We start from the raw sequence: 24,975 nt of genomic DNA, 5'->3' as shown, positions 1-24,975 counted from the left end.
AGAAAACTACAAAAATTTTTATGAGCAGTTCTCAAAAAATATAGAGCTCAGAATTCATGAAGACTCTCAAAACTGGAAGAAGCTTTCAAAACCATTGCAAGACTACACACCTGCTTCTGTGGGTGAGATGGTTTCTCTCAAGGACTGCTGTTTCAGAACGAAGAAAATAAAAGACACATTCATTTTACCACAGCTGAGATCAAGGTCCAAGTCGCTAACTCAACCTTCGTGTATGACTTTAAGTGATCTATATGACTGAGCCCATTGACAAGTATTGTGTGCAACAGCACATATGGATGGACACCAAACATGGAGAGAATCATGAAAGCCCAAGCCTTCAGAGACAGCTTGATGGCAGCAAAGGAACACCTGGAGATAAACTCTGACCACTCTAGTACTGAAACCTCAGGGCAAAAGGCAAAGGCTGACGAGAATGACAAGCCTGTGAAGGATCAGGTCCTCTTAGTGTATGAGATACTCTCCTGGCTTCTGGCTTCAGGCTGGATGATCCCCAGACACATGCTAACAGGACCTACAGGGTGATTAGGCTTGGTCTAGATATTGATGAGGGAGATTCTACTATGGATGATCCCAGTGCTGCTGCAGCTGAAGAAATGCCACCCCTGGAAGTGGATGACGACTTCTCATGCACGGAGGAAGTAGACAAAGCGTCCCCAGGAGAACCACATGGTCAATGCTTACCTTCATTCTCTCTCTTACCTTCATTCTCTTTATTTTCTAGGATTTTTGTTTTGTTTTTGTTGCTATTTAAAACATCTGCATCTCATGAAAACTAAGGAGAAGATAACATTTCTTTCTGCTTGTGATACTGTAATGCCATAGGTTTGATTTAGCAGGTTGGTGGAATTTTTGTTGTAAGACATAATGTAACCTGTTAACTTCGTGGACTGAAGTGTCTAGCTATCAAGCTGTATTCCTTTGTAGACCAAATCATTTGTCACTGAGGTATTCTGTGATATATCTTTATGCTTAAAATGAAAAAATTAAGATAGTTTAAATTTTATCTTAAAGAAAATGTCATCCATGTGTAGTTAATTTTGCCTATCTTAGAAGTATGAACACAAGTTGAAACAATTTGACAAGGAATTCCTGGTGTGGCTTGTTTTTGAAGTACTGAGATTGAAATCCCAAACCTCCCTAGGTCTTGTGACTTGCAAAGCTTATGAATGGAAATACAGTGTCCAATCACATTCTGCTTTAAAGAGTAAATACAGATGCGATAAAAAGAAAAAAATAATGGCACAGTGGAGTCAGGAGACCCATTGGGGGATGCCATAGTGATCCATACAAAAGGGTACTGGTGCCACAGGATAGTGGTACCCCTGAAGAGCTAGGGGATCATCTGGAACTGATGAATTCAGTGAAACACTGGAAGCCAGATAAGAGAGCAAGTGGTTGAGGAGAATTTCAAGGTTTATTACCCGAGACTCAAAGGAGGTGGCCACTTTCTGATTATGGGGGGGGTGTATTTGGAGAAGATGAGGGGTTCAGCTACTATACCTCAGACCAGAGAAGTGTCTGAATCTAGTCAGAAGAGCCAATGTTTAAACAATGGGCTAAGCAGTTACCATAAGATCGAGAGTGAATTGAGAGGCACCAGCACATAAATGGACCTTAAACACCCTGACTCTAGGTGGCACCAAGTGAGGAAAAGGAAAGAAAGGAAGACCTATTTATGTCGCTCCTTCCACTACTTACATTTGAGCCTGATTCTCCCCAAATGTGTTATGGGGCTGATGTTAGGTCTCTGTCATGTGGATATGTGTATATCAACACATATTGGGTATTTTGTTTTTAAATGGTGAAGGACCAACTAGTCTGGAACAGGGACACAGGGTAAATGAAGGAGCCCAACCTCATCACTATCTTAATCTCCAAGCTGTGTTCTAGCCCAGAGATTATGTGCAAGTGAGATGAAAACCACCTCATTTTGTGGATTTGGATAATGGAGACATCCATCAAGTTCTAGTTTGCTCAATTCATTATGGATCTACCTGCTTTCTTCCATCTGGCTGCCTGAGAATTGGCTCAGTCGTGGTCATAAGCGACAGACCAAGTCAGCTGAGTCATTCCTGTGATTAATACAAGGCTGCTTGGACAAGAAACCCTTTGTCAATTAGAACAACTAATTACTATAATCCTAGAATTGGCAGTAACCATTCCATTGTTGCATACAGGAAGCATATTGCAAGAGGAGAGAGATAGAGTTCAGAATTCATAAACCAGAAAAGTAAGGTCAGAGTGAGACAGCATTGTACTCTAATAGCATTCTTTAAGGACTCTAGCAGATCCAGCCACACCTGACAGCATAAAGCAGTGGTTCTCAACCTGTGGGTCACAACTCCTTTGGGGGTCAAAGTCTAATGACAAAGAACAAGTAGATACTTAAATACTAATAATACAAAGTACAGCGTACAGGGGAATGGGCTAGAGCTCTGTTATAGACAGAATAAGCCACTATAAGGGGTGACTTTCACATAACACAAGGATGAAGACAGTACTGAGTCTCGGATGGTCTAGGGAAGGAGCTGAGGAAGCAGCAGTATGAAGAAGTGCTGGAAGTGTAGACGAGAAGGAGGGCACGGTGTAGGAAAAGGTAGAGAGTGGAAGCAGAATTCTAGAAAGGTATATAGCAGCTTGTGACCTCATGCCACAAGAATTTCAGGAGCAAAGGGTCAGTTATGTAAACACTGTGGGGGCAGCCAGGAGCCAGAGGGAGCAGCAGGGACTATTGTCAGCAATGACCTCCAGGCCCGGGTTCTGAAGAGGGACTCACTCTTGGTCATTTGTTCCTACAGCACGCCAGCCACTTACGGTGCAGAATGAGCAACTGCCCCAACCCATCCCCGTCTCTGAAGCAGTGTTAAAGGAGCAGAGCTGCATGACTTTTCACAGAAGGCTACTCTGGCAGTCCGGAAACTGTGGGGAGGGCAGGGGAATAAGGCACAGATTGCTGGGAGTTTCCAGTGAGTTCCATTTGGCATCTCCTTCGTGCTGTGGTTCATTACGACCAGCACAAGACTGAAAGTTGAGCTAAGTCCAAAATTGAAACTATCTCCTGATGGGTCCCAGCTGACAGATAAACTTGGAGGAAATCATGCTTACGGTAGCGCTTACCACCCCCTGGTTCAGAATACCTGACATCAGTGTCCACAATTAGCTCACTTTTCTTGCTTCTTTTGTAGAACTCCCCTAAGCAGAGCATGCGGGAACTGAGAAAACCAATTTGAAGGAGAGAGTTCTGTGGCATTTGAGTCTGACATGATGAGGCCTGGAAATTCCCAGAGCTAAAGGGTATTTCACTGTGACACTCTTGTGGTGAGCTGAGTCTGTCGGAAGCCATTCAGTTACATTTGCTGTTAGGAATAAAGGAACAAAGAGCAGAGACTAGAGTTCAAAGGCTGTGGTCCTGGAGCACATGCCGCCCTGCCGTGCGGAGAAGCCACAGTCAACAGTCACCTCGCCCACGACGCAATAGTTGGTATACTTTAGCGTTGCTACATTTCAGATTATCACTCTAAGTTATCCATGGTTGTAAACCTCTGTTGAAAAACCGTATTTGTAAATACCAATACTGGCATCCAAATAAATATCAGTAGTAAAATTCCCATCTCTCATATTTAGGCTGATGTTCTAAAGAGAATTTTCACTGGGCTGATACTTGAATATTTCATTGGTATGACTTTGTTTTTGTATATTTATTCTATTCTCAGTAGAAATAGAAATGTCAATGGTAACTTACTTAAGGCAGTTATTTCCTTTTCCTGGCAGATGTCAAGAAACACTTCAGGGGAAAAGAGGTAGTATTTGAGATAAGGGTGGAGGATGGATCATTTTCTGTTTAGAAAGAAATAGGAGGAAAGAATCTGGAAGAAGAAAAAGTGTGGGCAAGAACAAGGTCAATAGATATGCCTGGCATGCTTATAGAGGAGGCCATGGCCAAAGTGGAAGATGCCAGCCTTGGTATTTAGGGCTTTGAAAACAGAGAGCCTGTGTGGCTGTGGTTCCCACTAGTAAGCACATGGACTGCCAGACAACCAGCTCCCTGGGGCAGGATTGGTTGCTATTTCTATGGTGCTTCTTTCATGTTGCTTTTAGTGTTGGCATAACTTCAAGGGATTATTCAACCTGGGGTCACTCAGGACTAGAGTTTGACACACAAGTGATCTTAGGATGAGCTGAAGTAGGGGATTAAAGTAGCATCCTATGGCCAGGGAAGTCAAGGGGGAGCCAGTGTTAGGTGGCAAAGATGGAGCTTTCAAGGACAAGTTTTTCTTGCTCATTGTTAACTGAGATCACAGCCACAGCGTCTCGGGAAAAAAGAAGACGTAACACCTCTCCTCCATTGCCTGAGAAACATGGGACAGGTGCTATATAATAGAAGTAATTACAGATGCCTATGCTGGCACTGTGTATTTTTCCATTAATGTCCACTATTAAGAATTTACCCTGTATTGCTCAGGATTCTCCAAATCAATAGAACCACTGAGGTTCTATGATTACAGAAACAGAACAATCCAAATGCCATGTCGTTGGACACAAGGCTATAGCAGAAGGAAGAGGCTGTCTGCTATGAAAATTCTTGCTTGTGAAAAATCAGACTTGTGTGTAGTGAGGGCTACTACTTGTGGGCAGAAGTTTCTGTCCTGTCTGGTCCCACAGTCATTCAGTTCCAAAGAAACACACTGAGCTTTATATTAATTATAAATTGTTTGGCCTATTGCTCAGTCTTACTACTAACTACCTCTTACAGTTTAAATTAACCCATAATTCTTATCTATGTTTATCCATGTGGGTTGATACCTTTTCTCAGAAAGGCATTATCATCTTGCTTCCTCTACTTCTGGATTGTGACTGCATCTCTACCTTTCCTCTTTCCAGAGTTCTCCTGGTCTGGTTTCCCCACCTGACTACTGGCCAGTCAATGTTTCATTAAACCAATATGAGTGACAAATCTTTACAGTGCACAAGAGCATTATCCCACAGCAACTACTTAGTCTGTGAGGTTTATTCACTTTGTGGAAAGCTGTCTGCTTTATTCAATGTCATTGATTTAAATGTTGATATCATTCAGAAAATATCCTTGAGAGACTCACGTCAGCAAGGTGTTCTCATGTCTCCACACATAGACCCACATGCTCGTATTGACCATCGTCTCACACAATAAATAAGTAAATAAATTTAAATTTAAAAATTAAAAAAAGTCCTCATGGAAACTTCTAGACTAATGCCTGATCAAATATCCTTGTATCATCTTGCAGCTAATTTGACACAAAAAATTAACCATTACAACCCCCAAAGACTGAAGTGGGGAAAATATAGTATTTTAATTATTTTCCTCCATATTTTAGTATTGTTAGTGTCTACTGTTACTGGTAGGAGCACAAGTAACAGGTACTTAAGAAGCATTTTGCAAATGAAGGAATGATATAGTCAATACATGAAGCCAACTGCTTGAGAGTGTATTATCTGCCACTCTAGGTATTTCCATCTTAGCCAGGAGGTTTGTGCTAACATAATCTCTTATGGAGCTGCTCAGCATGTCTAACCGAGTCCCTGAATCATCCCAGGCATAAATTAGACAGATTCAGAAACTGGCCATAATGTTTTCAGATTGCTGATTGCCATGGAGACAGCGGCAGTGAACTTCAGTGAATGGTGGTTTCCCATGGACCATCGAGGTACTCCTGACTTTGTGAGTACCACTAACGAACAATCTGAGGAATTTCAGCTTCTTCTTGCTCCATGTACATTTGCGGCACTTTCAGAGAAAGGGAGATGCTATATTTTCCTGACTGGAAAAGCTTATGGAGTTATTCATAACCCTACCTGGCCTCCCGATAATTTGTGGCCCTGAAAAACAAGACTGACAAGTATGGCAAGTGTGGGAGCACTCATGGAACCCACTGTGGTTAAAAAAGGTCAGTGATAAAATGCTTCCTTGTAACTAGATGGCCAGCCACAGGGAGGTGAGCAGGGGAGGACATTTGTCAGGCTGTAGGTGGGAATACCAAGGGCAATGATAGGAGGATCTGTTTCTAACTGTGTCTGGAAGCAAGGGCAGAGCAAGCCAGCCCATGCTTGACTTTGTGTTGTGCTTAGGCCTTTCACTACTTTGTATGAGTTTGAATATTGACGAAAGGACCACACTGATCACCATTCACCATCTTCTTTGGCTTCCTTCAACCTTGCATTCCAGGCAGAAGTTTGGGGTTCACATTGTGCCTTATTTTTATTACTTTTAATTTTTATTTACTTTTATGAGAAAGTGTGTATGCATGTTCACAGGTATATGGGCCCATGTAAATGTGGGTTATGTTCAGGTGCATGTGTGTATGTATGGAGGACAGAGGTTGATACAGGTTTGCTTTCTTGATTCTGCTTTTCTTGACTTCTACCTTCTATATTGAGACAGGGTTTTTACCTTGAACTCAAAGAATGACAGTTCTGAGTTTATAGGGATTAGAGGTAGGCATTGATCTAGTTTAATTTCTGTTACTGTGATAAACACTGACCAAAAGCAACTTAGGGAAGGAAAGAGTCTATTTGTCTTACACTTCCAGGTTACAATACATCATTGAGTAAAATCAAGAAGAGAACCATGTAGGAGTTTGCTTGCTGGCTCACTCTGCTCTTTGACTCACCCACTGGCTTATGCCCAGCTAGTTTTCTTTTATAATTTGCCCCCCCCCTCGCCTAGGAATGGTGCTGCCTACAGTGGGCTGAGTATTCTCACATAAACCATCAATCAAGGCAACGTTTTATAGACATGACAACAGGCCAACCTAAACTGAGCAGTTCTTTGGTCAAGGCGCTCTTAGATGACTATGGGCTGTGTCAGTTTGACAGCAGAAGCTGAAGACTGTTAGGACAGCCACAATGCCCACTGAGCATTTATAAATATTCTGGAAATCTGAACTCTGGTCTTCACACTTGCCCGGGCAAATACCTTTACCCAGTCTGTCATCCCTCCAGGCCCATGTGTGCTTGTTCTACCTGATGCAGCTGCATCACACGCCTGTTGGGAATTGTTTACACCCAGCTGCTGTCGGACTGGAGCTGTGAATACGAGGACAGGGAAGCAAATCAATGTGAACCAAGGGAAAACCTGTTCATTTGGAGCAGAGCAAGTGAAAGACTGTGGGACAAGATGAAACAATCTGGAAGGTTGCCAGAAAGCTTTGAAAACGCAGGATGGAAGTGGAAACGGTACAGGGCCCTGAGGACCATCTTGACTCCTAAGACTATCTCACTTGAAAAACACTCGAAAGCATGTGTAGCTCTCATTTCCTCAGGCCACAACGTCATCTGAAGAGTTGGCAAGAAAACAGCGTCTGCATCTCGGAGAGTAAAGTAGCTAGAAGCAAGACTTTAGATGCTGGCCCTAGGGAATCCCAGACCAATGAAGGTAATGAAGATGGCAGGATCACAGGTGCTTTATTCTAGAATTTGGATAAGAATGGCAAAACAGTCTTTATTTCCTGATGTGATCAAGGGTGACTGGGGATTTCAGGCCAGAGATAAAGATGGGGGCCAGTAATACAAGTTCAGTCAATACAGAACAGTTCAAGGGAATATCATGACTACATGGTTTCAAAGAAACATCTATGGTAGGATAAGATATGCCAGGATGGGGCTCAACATCCTGGCCATGCAGATGGGAGTTAGGAGAGCATATTCCTTCTTGTCAGGGAACTGAGATGAGATCTCAGAGGATCACTCACAGGTAGTGGGGAAAACTAAGGTATCTGTGTATTCAAAGGAGGTATGAAGCTTACAAAAGCATGGGGAACATTAAGTCTCCAGTGGATTTCCCCAAAAGTTTAATACAGAATTGTTAAGCTCTTTTTCAATAGCTGTGTCCTGTCTCTCAGCATCCAGGGCTCTTTTTTAACAGTTGGGTCCACTAGCATGTGGTCAGTCTGTCCTCGTGCCTCATGCTGTTCTTCACTCTCATTCCCTGCATTGCAGTATAACTAGACATAGGCTCATTTCCCCTTCTTTTTGAGGTAGTAGGGATTGACCCCAGAGTTTGGTATATGCCAGGCAAGCACTCTTTAAGTGGTCTATATCTCCAGAAGAGCTGGTATTGCAAGGAGAGACACCTCCTCTAGGAGTAATTGTTACATCTGTTGTATATCTTGATTCCCCAATGAACCCAATTAATCATGGGTAGGGTAAATTCCATTGAGAACTCCACGCCACTTTAACCAGTTTCTGCATGCAACACACCTTTGCCATTCTTAGTTGCTTCTCAACATGAAAACCCCTCCAAAGTGTGGTCGCTTCCTTCTGCAGCCAGGCACACCCTGAGCTTCCTTCCCTTTGATTCAGACTCCACCCAAGTCCTCTCTCTATAATCTCAGCATATGACTTTTGAAGACTACTCTCTAGTAAATTCAGATTTATACTTTTGCTATTTTCTTCTGCAAAGACTCTCTTTATACCTGCCAAATTCGTGACTTTTCACTTTTTAGTAAAAAAAAATATGTGAATATTTCAAAGATTTTTTTCCCAGTAGTTAGCACAGCTTCAGCACTAGCAGATACTGAAAGAACAGTTCTTGAATGGATGGATGGATGGATGGATGGATGGATGGATGGATGGAGAATTTACTAATTTGCCCATGGTCCCAGAGTCCAGAGTTGTGTTTGGGCTCTTTGTGCTGTGCATATTGCAAATAATGTCTACTCCTTTTCCTCTTCCTGATGCCCCTCTGAGTCTTCTATTGTCCCACTGCGGTACTATCAGCAGATATCTGGCTCCTCTGTTCTTCATGCCAATAGAGCTGCTATCTCGGATTGTTGTCACCCTGCTACTCAAAATCTTGACTGGCTTCCACATCCAGAAAGGCAATCTGTCCAGCACCCAAGCTTTGCGGGCCTGAGAGCCCTCACTTGCAGTGAGTTATACTATCCCTTCCTACAGCCATTCACTTGTACCAAACTGCTTGTCCCTTCCTGGCATGGTCTCATCTCTAACATTGCTACTTTCGTTAGGATGCATTTAAGGCAGTGGAGAATTAGTGTTTGTAGCAATGTTCTTCACAGCCTCTCTCCAGTTCTTCTTCTCTGAAGCACATCCTAATTCAACTCAGTCAAGTGATGAGAGTCCAGTTCATCTGCCATCCTCCCTTTGTGAACTTCTTTCTTTATTCTTTTGGACTTAATATCTGTAATAAGTTGGCACTATTTGCCAGTTTTGGCCACTGACACCTTGAATTTTTCATCCTTGTCCTTACTCTCTCGCCCTTCTCCATCTCTCCATTCTCTTGCTCTGGTGCCCACTTCTCAACTTTTAGTGTCCCTCAGTATTTAGTTCTTGCTCTTTTCTCCGTGCTCTTCTTCCCACCTGTGCTTTTGTTTTGCTTCTCACAACTTCATTAATCATCTGCAAAGAGATGTCATTCTAATGGAGAGTCGCTTTGGTCAGTTTTATGAGTACTGGACAGATATTTCCCTACTATGCATGGGTTTCTCCAAAAACTCACCTTGACCTGCACTCTACATGGTATTTATCAACCCATCACTTCCTAACCTCTTCCCCAGAACTGCTTTTCCTCATTTGATCATTTATTTATTTATTTATCTATTGTATTTTCTTTCTTTCTTTAAAACTTTGTCTTGCTTTGGCTTCCTTCTTCCCATTTCCACCCTTCAGATACTCTGTCTATCAACATTAATTTCCTGGGTTCTGGGAATCTTTTATTGAATTGTTTTCCAGGCATCTACTCCCACTTTCCACCCAATTCAATAACCCAAATGTTATCTTTTTAAAATGAAAATCTAATCAAAGGATTCTTTGTTTAAATCTTATTTTTCTACACTGTGTTAATCAATTTTAGACTTATTGACTTGGAACACAGAATCCTTTGACATATATCTCAGCCTTACCTCCTCTGTTCCAGCTCTTACCACTCCTTTCTGTGCTCACCTCTAACTTGCAGACTGTACTGGCTTAAAATATACTCATTGAGATAGTGAATGCCTAACTAAGGCTTGACAGAGGTTGTGACTCAGCACAAATATAGGTGTGTTTCATTAGTAGTATCTTATAAAACTGTGACTGTTTATCTTGCTTTGTATTATCTTTGATGGGGTCAAATGCTTTCTTAGCTCAAAGAAATGCAAAGTTCATGAGCAGGCATGAACTTTCTCAAGCTATGTTGGCCATAAAGTCTTCTCGGTAATACTGTGCTTGCTACCCTATGCACCAGAACAGATACATGGTTTGGGATGTTTATTCAATACACTATTTATAATTTATAACAGTGGGGATATCACACAATGGCAAGTTTAAAATGTAGATGGAGGATGTATCTTCTGAAGTTTGACTTTACTGCCCGTGATGCATGAAGTCCATTCAGGAGCTTTCTCTCTCTTGCTTAAAAGAAATGATTTCTTCTGCAGCCTCTTGAGCTTCAACTTGGAATGAAAACTACTTGAATTTTATCCTATTTGATCATGAGTGAAGGGGTTAATTTGAGATGGTAGCACGTGGTCTTTAAAATCAAAATAATTTCTTTGGTTCGGCAAGTCTTGTTACAGGAACCTGTGAAGATATAAATTTATCCTGCTGGCGTCTATAACTATATTGAGACATCCCCAGAGGCTTCTTGTCGGGCTACCTGACTTAAAGATTTCTCTGACTAATTATGAGTAATGTGACCTAGAAAAGAGACTGTTCAAGTTCAAATCTGGAAAAGGTCAGGCATCTTTTACTATGTATTGGTTGAAAATATTTTTGGGAAAGTTATTCTTATAGGCCTGCTATCTTACCATTTATTTTGCTTTGTGGTGTGTGTGTCTCTGTGTGTGTGTGTGTGTGTGTGTGTGTGTGTGTGTGTGTGTGTGTGTGGTATATGAGGTTATAGATCAACCTCCAGGGTTGCTCCTCAGGAACCATCCACCTTACTGTGGGGTTTGCTTATTTAGCTACTTTAGTTAGTGAGCCTCAGGGATCCCCTTGGCTTCATCTCCTCAGCATTGAGATTTTTTTTTCTTAATTTATTAGATTTTTTTTAAAAAAATACCAATCCAAGTTCCCACTCCCTCACCTCCTCCCATTCTTTCCACACACCCTCCCACCTCACCCCCCTCTAATCTTCAGGGAGGGTAAGGCACATTGCCTTGTGGAAGGTCCAAGGCCCTCCCTATTTTATCTAGGCTGAGCAAGGTATCCATCCAAAGAACAGGATCCTCAAAAGTCAATACATGCAGTAGGGATAAATCCTGGTACCACTGTCAGTGGCCCCTCAGTCTGCCCCAGTCATGCAACTGCCACCCACATTCAGAGAAAATAGTTTGGTCCAATGCTTGTTTTTTCCCAGTCTGGCTGGAGTTGGTGAACTCCCATTAACGCAGGCAAACTGTTTCAGTGGATGAACTCATCATGGTCTTGACCTCTCCTCATATTCTCATTCCTTGTACTCTTCAGCTGGACCTTGGGAGCTCAGTCCAGTGCTCCAATGTGGGTCTCTGCCTCTGCCTCCATCAGTTGCTGGATGAAGGTTCTATGGTGATATTTAAGTCTGATTACAGGGCACCCTCTCCTCTATTGCCCAGGGTCCTAAGTGGAGTCATCCTTTTGGATTCCTGAGAATTTCTCTAGAGCCCCGTTTCTGCTAACCCTATAATAGCTCCCTCAATCGAGATATCTCTCTCCTTGCTCTCATCTCTGTCCTTCCTCCATCTCGACCATCCCATTCCCTCAAGTTCTCCTTTCCCCTCCCCCTCTCCCCTCCTCTTCTTCTCCTTCCCTCCTCTCTCCCCCAACCCCCATGCTTTCTACTCTGTCAGTCAATCCGTTTCAAATTTCCAGGTGGGTCTATATATTTTTTTCTTTGGGCTCACCTTATTACTTAGCTTCTCTAGGCTCAATCTCTGTTTATAGCTAGTATCTACTTATGAGTGAGCACATACCATATTCTTCTTTTTGGGTCTGGGTTACCTCACTCAGGATAGTGTTTTCTAACTCCATCCATCCGCATGCAAAATTCAAGATGTCATGGTTTTTTTTTTTTTTTTTACCTCTGGGTAGTACTCTAATGTGTAAATGTGTTACATTTTCTTTATCCATTCTTTGGTTGAGGGGCATCTAGGTTGCTTCCAGGTTCTAGCTACTACAAATAATGCTGCTATGAACATAGTTGAAAAATGCTTTTGTAGTATGAGCATCTTTTGGGTATATTCCCAAGAGTGGTATTGCTGGATCCTGAGGTAGGATGATTCCCAATTTTCTGAGAAACTGCCATACTGATTTCCAAAGTGGTTGTACAAGTTTGCATTCCCAACAGAAATGGATGAGAGTTTCCCTTATTCCACATCCTCTCCAGCATGAACTATAATTAATGTTTTTGATCTTAGCCATTCTGACAGGTATAAGATGGTATCTCAGAGTTGTTTTGATTTGCTATCCCTGATAGCTAAGGATACTGAACATTTCCTTAAGTATCTTTTGGCCATTTGAGATTCTTCTGTTGAGAATTCTCTGTTTAGTTCAATATTCTATTTTTAATTGGGTTATTTAGAATTTTAATGTCTAATATCTTGAGTTCTTTATATGTTTTGGAGATCTGTCCTTTGTCTGATGCGGGGTTGGCGAAGATCTTCTCCCATTCAGTATGTTGCCTTTTTGTATTATTGACTGTGTTTTTTGCTTACAGAAGCTTCTCAGTTTTAGGAGGTCCCATTTATTTATTGTTGCTCTCAGTGTCTGTGCTACTGGAGTTATATTTAGGAAGTGGTTAACTGTGCCCATGCATTGAAGACTACTTCCCACTTTCTCTTCTATCAGGTTCAGTGTGGTTAGATTTACATTAAGATCTTTAATCCATTTGGACTTGAGTTTTGTGCATGTCGATAGGTATGGATCTATTTTCAATCTTCTACATGTTGACATCCAGCACCATTTGTTGAAGATACTTTTGTTTTTCCAATGTATAATTTTTGGTGCTAATATTTGTGTACCAAACAGGTTATCAACTGAGATGTCACCTCAGCTTTTTGTGTTGTTGTTGAGAATGGATTCTATGTCTCCCTCTGGAACCATCCATTTCTCAGGCTAGATACTTTACTGGGGCAGTGTGTGGTCATTTTTGAGCTCTTGGTACAGGGAGTAAATTTTCACACTGGCTCAATTATCCTGTGGTTCACAGTTTATGTCAAGTCCAAAGTAGGTTTCATAAAAAAGCAAAGTAAATTCACTGTAAACATTTCCATTGAGTCCAGGAATCCTAGAGCATTATTAGTAAGTTGGAAATACTATTGTTACATGGAAAGAGTGAACTATTCAATTGAAATACTATTATCTTTGCCTTTATTTTGCTTCCTATTATTTCATATTTATCTATATATATTTATTTTATATTCATTATTATTTGGATTCTGCTTTATCTCCCTTTAAGTGTTTTAGATTTTATTAATATACAAAGCAGTGAGTTTCACTACAACAGTTCCACACATGTCTACAATGTACTTTCACCATATTCACCCTCCTTTCATTCCCTCTCGTTTCCTTCCTCACCCTTATCCCCCTTTGTTCTTTTCTCTTTCCAAATAATCTCTCTTCTACTTTCATTTTTCTTAATTTAATAACTATCTTTATGAATGCCTCAAGAATTTGATGCAATGGAATTTGAACATATTCACTGCAACTGCTTCTCCTGAGTCCTCTAAGGTCCACCTCTCTACCCTGCCCCCAGCTTTGTGTCATTTCCAAGGAGCTCAATTTGTGTTGCCCTTATATTCGGAGGCGTGTGGCCATCTAATGGGACCACACTGTTAAAGAAAGCTGACTCCCCCTCCCTCAGAGGCCATCAACTGTTCAAAGTTCCTCGGTGATCTGTGGGAGCTCATGAATGATTTCTGACCCCATGCTAGAATGTTAACTGCTAAAAACTCCTCAGGTTATCTGTGGGAGATCATGAATTATTTCTGATCCCATGCTAGTGGTAACTGGTTTGAGCTTGTGCAGATGTCACACAGTTCCCATGAGTTCATGAGTAAGTACCTCAGTCCTGTCATATCCAGAAGATATTGTCTTCCCTGACCTCTGACTCTCGCAATCTTTCTGACCTCTCTTCTGCAATGGTATTTGAGTTTTTGGGTGGGTATGTCTCATTTGTGGCTGAACACTCCACTGAAACTCTCTGTATTTGAACCATCTGTGTGTTTTTGCATTAACCACCATCCATTATACAAAAAACTTCTTTGATGAGGTCTGAGAGCTACACTAGTCTTCAGATATAGAAATATGAATTTATAAGGCAATCTGCTGCTATGTTTATTTAGCAGAACATAATAGTAGTAGGATTACCCCTGGAAGCCTTTTTTTTTAACCTTGGGTTCTTGGCAATATTTACAATCACACGTGTGGTTCCTTCATAAAGCTGGTCTTAAGTCTAATCAGAAAGTAATTTCCTACCCCTCAACATTTGTGCCATAATTGTATTTGTGGGTATATGTTAACACACCAGGCATTATTGCAGTTCACAGAGTTCACAGTGGAGTGAGACTGTTGTCGACTCCCCTAACTCCCAGTAACTCACCTAACACCTTCTATTACCATGAAATCTAACCAGGAGAGAGGAAGCCTCTTGGTCAGTACTAACTTGATCTCTACAGATCCTGTGAAAGCGTATATGGCATCTTCAGCAATAGAGTCTTAACATTGAGTTCTGGTGGGCAACCAAAAGCAATGACAAAATACATTTTAGCAATGTTAACATATTTTCTAAATATAACTCTTTTTAGAGCACAAGTCACAAATAAAGTATTTGTTAGATCCCAAGTTACGTTAATTTTTTCTTTCAAATTGCGTGAAAAAGTCTGTTCTTTGAAATGTACAATAATTGAATATTGAATAATTATATCTGAAACATTGACTATTCTTAAACATGTTAACAATCTCCAATTAAAATAACCACATGTGGCATTTCTTTTTATTTCTATTAGGTGTGAGTTAATAAGCATGTTATAATTTTCTGGTATCATAAAATATTGGATTTTCTCAATTTCCCTTAGGAGTTGTGTTTGAATATGCTTATTTTGAAATAATATTTTCTCTTGTATAAAAACATTAATTATGATATGTTAATAGTAAATATAAACATAAAGAAAATACACTTTATCAATTCCTAAACATGTTGGGGTTTTTTAGTGCCTTTAGATTAACTTTTTATAAATAATTTAGTCACAAGCCCAAGTAAATGACTCTTGATCAAGTGCCTTCTGAGACTCAGTTCTATGATGAGCTACATGCTGTATATGGGTAATGTCATTTGAGTACCAAGAGATCAGTGGAAAATTCTCATCCCTGGTTTACCTAGTGGGGAGCTAAGGTCCAAGGCAGCTGAATCCGAACCTGAAGGCCATGAAAGTAGTAGTTACTAGTTTTGGGATCTCAGTCTTTTGGGATCAGTAGCAGGTGCTCTGGGCATTGATTCTCTGGGGTTTGTTATTTTAGCTTCACACTGTATTTATATGGAAACAATCAGAATATCAGTGAAAGAACTGAAGTTTAAAACAATGTTAGAGTGGCTTTCTGTGCACACAGCAATAATTATTTCATATATTAAAGATGAAAGATTACAACCTGTCCCATTCACATGATTATGAATATTTCCCTTCTCAGTTCCCTGGCATTCACGTGCTTAGATCTATATATTCTTGCTCCACAAGGGCACAGGACCCCCCAGAGTGCAGCAGCTCTTGCTTCTTCAGTGGCATCTCTATGGACTCCTCTGGACTCTAATTCTCCAGATTAATGACACTTATTTTCAATGGGAGATCAAATCTTCATATGAGAAGCATTCTGTGTCTCTTTGAGAAAGGAATGCAAATTTGGTAAAGAACAGTGTCAATAGAGGTGTCAAACTCAAACAGAGGGACTACAGTGGGCCTGGTTATAATAGAATGCCCTTTATCATCACTTGGTAACTATACACAAAGATCCCATCCCGCTGGGCCTGGTGTTCTCGGCTTGTAATTCTAGCTATTAAAGAGACAGAAAGATCATAAGTTGCAGCCTGAGAATCTCAAAAACGGGAAGCTTTTTTTTAAAGATTCAGGACAAATATAGCTCAGTGGTGGGCAAATATAAGGCCCTAGGTTCAGTTCCCAATACTACAAAAGAACAAGAAGAGGTTGGAGCAAGCTCAGATATGCATTGGGGAAATCTTTATGTCTCGAGAATCTCATAATTACTAAGCTAGCTGATAGCAGAGATAAGCAGAGAGCTTCCCACTGTGGCATGTGTTTGGGCCTTTGCATCCTATGTGCTTGGTGGACTGAATCCCTATAATATACTTTAGAATATCTATGAACAGTACTCTCAGTGTTTTGAGCAAGACTTATCCAGGCATCAACCTTCTAGATGAGCACTGGAGAGCAGAATAGGCATCCATTTAAAGATAGAAAATTTATCATTTTATTATTTTCTCTTCATTTTTTCCCAACATAATATCCCTATTGACGTTTTTAATGTCTCGCATTCTCTATTATGAGTCTGTGGTCATCAGTATCACTGCAAAAGTAGTTTCCTTACCCATACAACCAGTGGAAACATGGATCATGAACTTCCACATGGTTTTTGGTGGCAGCATGGATCACAGACATCCACATGGCCTCCAGCAGAATTAAAAGATTGAGAATGCCCTGTGTCCAAAATCTGAACTAATCTGAAGAGTGAATCAGCAAAAATAATTAAGACCTGTTATAGCAAGAGTCCATCTACCATGTCTAAATGTATCTATTTTAGAACACAGAGGAAACCACAAGTTTAACCTGCTTAGATTCTTACTTTAAACTCTATCCTTGGAGCCTGACAACCCTAACCCCTTCCTAGTCCTTCTGACAAATTCCACTTGTCTGCAAGACTCATCCCCCAAAGGACTTGTCTCTGAGTTCTCCACTACTTTCTAATGTCCCCTCCTCCCTGTCCTCATTAGACCTAACTCCTCCATATTATCTCCTATACATTGCTAATGATGGGTTCTATATATCTTCTCTACCTGTGAGCACAGAAGCAGAAGCTGTCAGTCTTTCAACTCAGAATCATTGAGGTCTAATTAATATACTATATGGCCTTTAAGAGACACCCAAGATTTATTAAAGACAGGCATATATATAACGGTGTATGCAAAGCATGTTTGCACACAGGTCGCTGAGCCATTTGGGCAAAGAAAGGAAAATGATGCTGACCAGACCCCAAAGAAAGGCATCATTTGTGTTGTGAAAGGAAATATAACGGGTATCCACAGTGACCTTCCTAGCATTGTGTCCTCACAGAAGGAGTCTCTTTGTGCTGAAGTTTTACTAGAACCCAAAGCCCAGCTTGTTCTCCCTGGGTATTACTCTAGCATTCTCCCATACAGTCTGGTAGGCAGACAGCTTGATCTTCCTTCTTGTGATTGACAAAGAAGTCTTAGTTGATACTCTGCTCCTACAGCCTTTAGCAGGGTGTAATGCAAGCAAGGAGTACTCAGTGTCAAGACTGTTCATGGAAATTCTCCTGCCTTTCTCCATCTCTTACCTTTACACCATTCACATGCTTGATATTCCAGACTAACCTCCCAATCCCATCCCTCAGCATTATTTTAATTTTAATTTTTTGTCAGAGTGTGTAGCCTGATGCCTGCTGGCACTCAATGTGTTGGATTTATAAGTGCTCTTTTCTTAATTTATTATTAATATTTCATCTCCAGGCATCTCCGAGGGAAGGAACTGAGAGGTTCATTGTATACTTTGAGGAAGTACTTTTTTATTGTGGCTATTGCTAATTCTTTCCATTTACAAGCTTTAATCAGTTGTTTTTAATTGCTGCATTAAGAGGACGGTTGAAATCAAAGGAAAAGAAATTTTAAAATACCGTTGAAAAATGATTAAAACCACCAAATTATCAAAACAATAATTAAACACAAAGTGAATTTCATCTTCTCTATAAAACTACACAGACAAATGACAGACTGTGGTGCCATCAAGGCTGATATCATGATCCAGAGTTCTGCATCTGTGGTCCCCACGCAGGCTCTTCTTCTACCCAGCTGCCTCTAGCCATGACCCAGATTCCTTCCAGAGATGTAGAGAAAGTTTTGCACAAGTAGAAGACAAGATAACATTGGGAAGAAAAATCAAAATCCCAGAGGTATCCTAAGAACTCAAATCTATATGTAGAGGGAGAAGCCAATTCTCTCTCTCTCTTTCTCTCTCTCTCTCAATCTCTCTCTCTCTCTCTATCTCTCTCTCTCTCTCTCATGTGTGTGTGAGAGAGAGAGAAAGAGAAAGAGGCAGAGAGAGCTAGAGAGAAAGAGAGAGAGAGAGAGAGAGAGAGAGAGAGAGCTTGGCATGTCCTCTTTTGCCATAAACAAGGAGTTAAAGGACATAGTTTAGTCCTAATTCAGTCACCAATTGGTCATAATTTTGTCCATCTCTTTTTTGTGTGCTTTTGATGTTGTTGTTTAAATTTTGTGTCTATGTGTGAGTGTCAGGGGCCTATGTGCACGTGAGTGCAGATGTACACAGAAGTCAAAAGAGCGCATCAGATTTCCTGGAGCTGGAGTTACAGTCGGCTATGAGCCACCTGATATGGATGGTAGGAACTGAACTTCAGTCCTCTGGAAAACCAGTGCTCAATCTGAATCACAGAGCCACTTCTCCAGCTCTTGTCCAAATCTTTTAACTTGTGAAATCTCCAGTAATCATAAAAACCCCAGTAGCACTAAAACTCAACCCCTGTTGATAAGAGGTTCTAAAAGTCCATTCTAGAGATGAATGTAGACAACTTTTCCCCAGTGAATCTGAGGGAGGACAAAATGTATGTAATTATGTGAATACCGAGGTATCATCCCCCAAAAATGAGGACAGGAAAAAGAAGAAAACCAGAAAATAATAAGCCTAGAGGGAGATTTAGTAGGCTACTGTAAGAGTAGTAAGAAGACATAGAAAAGCCGATGTTCAAAACAGGGACTCTGCCTGTGCTGTGTAACACTGAGAGTGTAATGGGCAGACCCTGCACTCAGAACTACAAGGAAGATTCCAGGAAGACCCAAGTAACCTTCTGACTCATGTTCACAGCTCCTAGTCAGTACATCATCCAAATGACGTTTCATTTTGCTTTTTAGTGTGTTTATATTACCTTGGGTCATTTTGTGATTCTAACGTTTCTCTAAAGAAGTATATAAGGTTTGCAAAGTAACACATAGGAATTAATGTATGCTAACATTTTAGAAATAATATTAAGAACACTGAAGACATATTTGGTACAAAAGTGCCTGGTAGTCTCGGTGTTTGTTTATTGAAGTGTTGGTAGACACTTGAAATTACTAATACTCACTTTTTGCATATTTTTAAATTTTTATTATAGTAAATGTTACAGTTTGGAAATTGAGTGCTGTTTCAATGACTTATCAAAGGCTTGGTACCTTTATGTACCAAGACATCAAGTTCAGAGGTAGGATTTGGGGGGAGTGGATCATGAAGGCATTAAGTATTCTCCAAAATGAATCATTTGTTAAAAGTCATTGGAAACCGAGTATCCCCCAAAATAAGACATTTATTAAGGGTTTTGTTCCTAATGCTTCAAGTGCAGAGACAGTATTTGGGGGGAGTGACTCATGAGGACTTTGACTTTGTGTATGGATCAATCAGTAGGTTAATGGCTTCAGAATTTGTTGACATTATAGGCAGGTGGGAGAAACTAAGAGGTGGGGTCTAAAAGAGGAAGGAGCTGACTGGAGTATGCCCTAGAGTTGTATATTTTGTTTCAAATGCCTTAATTTCTGCTTCCTGACTGTCAGGAGTGCTCTCTGTTGCTGTTGACCCTAAATACCTGTGTAAATATAATCACATGGTATCTCTCACCTTTTGACTGTCCTGTGTCACTTAGCAGAATGTTTTCTGGAATCATCTTTGTTGCAGACTATGTCAGGATGTTTTTCCATTTCAAAACTGAATGTCATTTCAGTGTGTGCATAGGCTGGATTTTGCATATCACTTCATCTCTTGATGGATGAGGGATGCTTCTAGTTTTTAATTATTGTGACTACTGCTGCTGTAATGTGGCCTTAGAAATATTTCCTTGGAGTTCTACTTTTAATATTTTAATTAAAATAGAATTATTCTCCCTCCAAATCCTCCCACGCACCCCTACCCCTTTCCAAACCCATGGTCTCTGTTTAATTATTGTTGTTAAACACACCCAGACACACATGCATAAATATGTAAATAAAACCTTCTGAATCCATTTTTCTTCTACGTATATGACTTCAGGGCTGACTATTTGATAGTAGATAACCAATTAGGGACACATCCCTGGGGAGGACTAATTCTCCCATAAGTCCTTAGTTGCCTATAATTCTTTGTCTGGGGTGGGGGCCCCGTAGGGATTCCTCCTTCTATGTTAGCATATCTGTTGGTACTGCCATTGTTCAGATCTTGTTTAGGCCTCCATATTGTTGAGGTGTAGCTTTCTTATTATATTTGTTCGTAGGTGTAGTTTTCTTATCAGTTCTAGGAGATGCATCTTATAGAAGGTGGAGCAGGAGGTTTTCTCAGTCTTACAAACTTCCCCCTCTCTTCTACAGAGTTTCCTGCACTTTCTATGTAGGGATTGTGTTGTAGATTTATCCTGTGGGGCTGGGCAACACATGACTAATTGTTCTCTGCATTTTGACCAGTGGTGACTTTCCATAATGGTCTCCATCTGCTGCAAGGAGAAGCTTCATTGACAAAGCATGAGACATAGATGGGCATGAGAATATATATTTAGAATGAAACTAGGAAATACACTGGTCTGGAAAAGTGGTAGTAGTGGATTCTCTCCTAAGCCATGACCTCACTAGCTAAATAGTTGTCTAGGCTTCCAGCACCAGACATGACTTCCTTCCTGCTCAATGCTTAAGTGCTTATAAATTAGATAGCTATTGCTTACTACCAAGATATGATGGCCACAACTGCAGCTTTAGGCATGTCTTGTCATGCTAGTCTTTGTTGTGGTTCATAGGTATCATAGCTAAGTATGATTATTGATTTCTTTCTTTCCTTGGCAGCTTGCATGGCATCTTCCAGTTCTAGGAACACTAGTCCCCAGGAAGGGGACTTTAGGTCAGACTGAGCTTGAATCTTTCGAGTCCTGTGTCTAAAGTGTATGGTGTCTTTGAAATTAGGGGCTTACCTTTAACCACTGGGAGGTAACCAAAGGCAAGATTAATAACCTCTTTGGTTTTGTAAGTCTCTTGAAATCTCTTGATATATGAAGAAGGTAACCTAGACCCTGAAAGAAAAACGTGCATGTTCTATCTTATCTGTGGTTACCAGCTCCAAATTTTCAGATGTGCGTCTAGACCCTAGAGTTACCCTATGGAGTCAGGAAAGTACAAAAAAGGGTCACATTGGAGTGAGGGAGGAGGGAGTGCAAGAGAAGTAAACAGCAGGGTACGAATGATATGGGGGAGGGAGTGGCTTTAACTAAGATGGAGAAAGAGAGGTCAATACAGAAGGAGAGGGAGGAAGAAGGAACAAATAATGCTAAGGCAACTTGGAAAAATCATAATCATATTTTTATATATGCATAAATTTACATGTATATATATATAAATATATGCACATACACACAAGCACGCTCACACACACACACACACACACACACACACACACACACACCTCCTAACTGAAGTTAATAAAGTTACACCACTTGGACTGACAGAGCCGTAGACCAATTTAACAAAAGCTGATCTCAAGATGTGGGAAATTCTTTCACGTTGTTGATGTAGTGATAGTACTTCTTGAGGAATCACTATCCTGGTTTCCAAGGTGCCTGCTGCAATTTGCAGTTCACAGACACGGCATAAACATTTCAACTTCTTCGGGTCCTTGGCAACACTTTTAAATTAAAATATCACAGCAGTCATCCCAGTGACTGTGCAGCGGTATCTCGTTCTAGTTTTGATTGGCATGCCCACAATGGTTAGCCATGCCAAGCGTCTTTACATCTTGTTAGCCCTTTGTATAGAGAAGTATCTATTCAAATCCTTTATCCACTTCTGAATCTGGTTACAGGATTTTTGTTGGTGGTATAAAAAGTTCTCTCCTGTCCTTTGGATTCTAATTACTTCAAGAGAATTGCAGTTTGCAAGTATTTACTCCCATTCTGTGGATTGCTCTTTTCTCTGTTGATGGTATCTTTTGATGTACATATTTATAAACTTTTATAAAATCCAATTTGTCTATTTCCTTTCTTTTACTGGTATGTGTATAAGAAATCATTAACAAATCCATTTCCTCATGCTTTCTTCTGAAACTTTCATAGTTTTAGCTTTTATTGTTTGGTCTTTCCTTACTCTGAGCTAATTTTTTGTATATACGCTGAGTAACATTTTCAGTTTTCTTCATTTGCTCAGAAAGGAAAACAACCTTTTCCAGTTTTCCCATCAGCATTGCTTGGGGAAACTGACATTTCCACCTGCTGCTTCTTGATTTCCTGGCAAGAGCTTATCTCTGAACTCTCTTTTTGTGCATTGGTATGCAAATAAATCATTTTCCTCCTATTGTGTTATTTTGATTACTGTACCTATAATTTTGGGAGTCAGAAGTATAAGTCCTCTAGCTTGGTTCTTTTCAAAAATTATTTTGGCAAATTGGGTTCTTTTGAGGTTCCACATATATTGTAGGGTAAGTTTCTGGAAAATGTCATTGGTATTTTAATAAACATTACATTAAATCTATAGATCACCTTGGGTAGTGTTGGTATTTAACACTATATTTTCAAGTCTGGGGACAGGAATGTCTTTTAACTTATTTACACAGCTCCGATTGCTTTCACAAGTATTTTGTATTTTTGTAGTTTTCATGGTATAAGCGTAATTCCTCTTTAGTTAATTCAATTTCTTAGTTTGTTCCTGTTGATACTTCTATAAGTAGAATTTGCATCTTGATTTTCTTTTTGGGTTGTTCATTCTTAGCATGCAGAAATACTGCTAACACTGTGTGCTTCGTTTGTATCTTGTGAATTTGTGGAGTTCCTGTGTCCTGACATTTTTGTGTGTGACGCGACCTACAACATTAAATTTAAACACAGATTGTTCTCCTTCTCTGCTTCTGATTTTGGCGTTTTTACTTCCTTTCTTGTCCACCTGTTCCGAGGAAGATCTCAGACGTGGTACTGATGAGAAACTATGAAGTTGGCCTTGATGTTTTCTTCCTGACACAGAGGAAAGGCTTCCCATCTTGCACCGTAATGCTTGATGTTCCCTGCATGATTTTCATGTATCCATTTGTTTTGGTGAACCTCAATATTTTTTTAATATGAAGACTGCACTTTTTTTTAATACCTGAGAGTAAGAGCCTGCAAGAGTGCTGTCAACTGAGCACATTCCCAGCTCTTCTGTTTCTGCGGTTTTGATGACTTTAAACAAAATGCCCACTGTCTGTGACTGGCAATGGAAAAGCCCTCAAAAGTGACATTTGTATATGCTTTAAAAGCTGCAAGATGCTTCTATATTCACACCAAATTCTAAGTGTGAAGAGAGTATGACTTTCCGGTGCCTCGTGGAAACAGGAAGCAGAAATCGTTTTCCTGATTTGGCAGCACACATTTAGTTTATTTCTTCTATTTTCCCTATATTCTGTGGTGTAGTTTATAGAGGATGAGCTAGCTTGATTTATTCTGAGCACTGCTCTTCCTTTTCAGGTTTAAAGACATTTTAATTCACTGTTTAGACTCTCATGTGTGTCCAATAGTTGGTAGGCATCTGCAGATCAAACCATAGGGGTGAGAAACTGAAGTTCTGCATGAACTTGTTTGTTGTGGGAATTCATTCAGTCAGTTAGCTTTTGGCCTTTCAGGGATGACCTGAGGGGCTACGTATCACTAGAAGCTGCAAGAAGTGTGATCCCTCTCTTGCTGTGGCTCTTGCTTAGCATGAGGCGAGACACAGGATGCAGGGAGACAGCATGGGATCTGTGGTGGCTTCGGCCTTTTCTCTGTATTTGTGAGTTTGTCCCTTCCCATTACCTCCCCTTAAAATTGGCTTTATTTACCTCTATGTAATTATGCAATATTTGTTGCGAGAATTCAGATCTTGAGTGGCCACCAAGGTCTTGTGTTAAAGTTTGATTCCACGGTGGTGGCCTTGGGAGGTGGTGTCCTTCAGAACTTGGTGCCTGTTGGGAAGTACTTAGATGACTGAGATTGTGCCTTTGTTACAAACCATGGGACCTAGTCTCTTCTTATTTTGTTCCTTGACTTAAGATAGAAATGGTTTGCTGTACTACACACACTATGTGACTTTATAAATTGTGTGGTTCTTTGTGGGTCAGGTTCCCTTTCAAGTAGGTACCAAGGACATGAGGTCAAGAAAATTTGTGAGAATGATTGCTGTAGTGCACACATATGATAATGAAAGCTGTACTCCATCCTAGTTAGCTTTACTATCAACTTGAGACAGCCCTGGAGTCATGAGAGAGGATACTCTTAATGGAAGAATCGCCTAGGTTGGATTGAACTCTGGGGAAACTATCTTAATTGTTAATTGATGGAGAGACACCAATCCACTATGGGTGGCGTCATTCCCTGGAGGAGATGGCCTTGGGCTTCTTAAGAAAGACAGCTATGCATGAAACTGCATGTCCCAGCAAGCAGAGATTCTCCATGGTTTCCGCTGGACTTTCTTGACTGTGAGTGTGTTCTTAGTTCAGACATAATACTGTGTGAAATAGCGAGTAGGCCTGCCTTCAAATTCCTGATTGAGTTCATGTCCTGACTTTCTTCTATGATGGACTGTAATCTTAAGCTGAAATAAACCCATTCCTATTTTGAGTTGCTTTCGGTCATGGTGTTTATCATAGTAACTGGATGAAATTAGAACACCTCCTTTATCCCAATGCCAATTGGTGCAGGCAGTCTCTAAGGTTCCCAGACCATTCAAATAGATAGAAGGTGAAACTAATAAGAGATTTA

At 40.4% G+C, this 24,975-nt stretch overlaps 1 protein-coding gene across 3 annotated transcripts in view; it reads left to right on the top strand.

Annotated features, from left to right (window-relative positions):
• The window catches only part of Kiaa1217 (KIAA1217 ortholog), a 789,856-nt gene that overhangs the window by 43,332 nt on the left and 721,549 nt on the right, over positions 1 to 24,975 (top strand). The gene's annotated exons all lie outside the window — the stretch shown is intronic.

This window comes from Myodes glareolus, chromosome 14 (assembly GCF_982192425.1).
Source record: "Myodes glareolus chromosome 14, mMyoGla1.1, whole genome shotgun sequence".
Taxonomy (NCBI): domain Eukaryota; kingdom Metazoa; phylum Chordata; class Mammalia; order Rodentia; family Cricetidae; genus Myodes; species Myodes glareolus.
The sequence above is the reverse complement of the archived record's forward strand: the minus strand, read 5'-3'. Positions and strand labels throughout refer to the sequence as shown.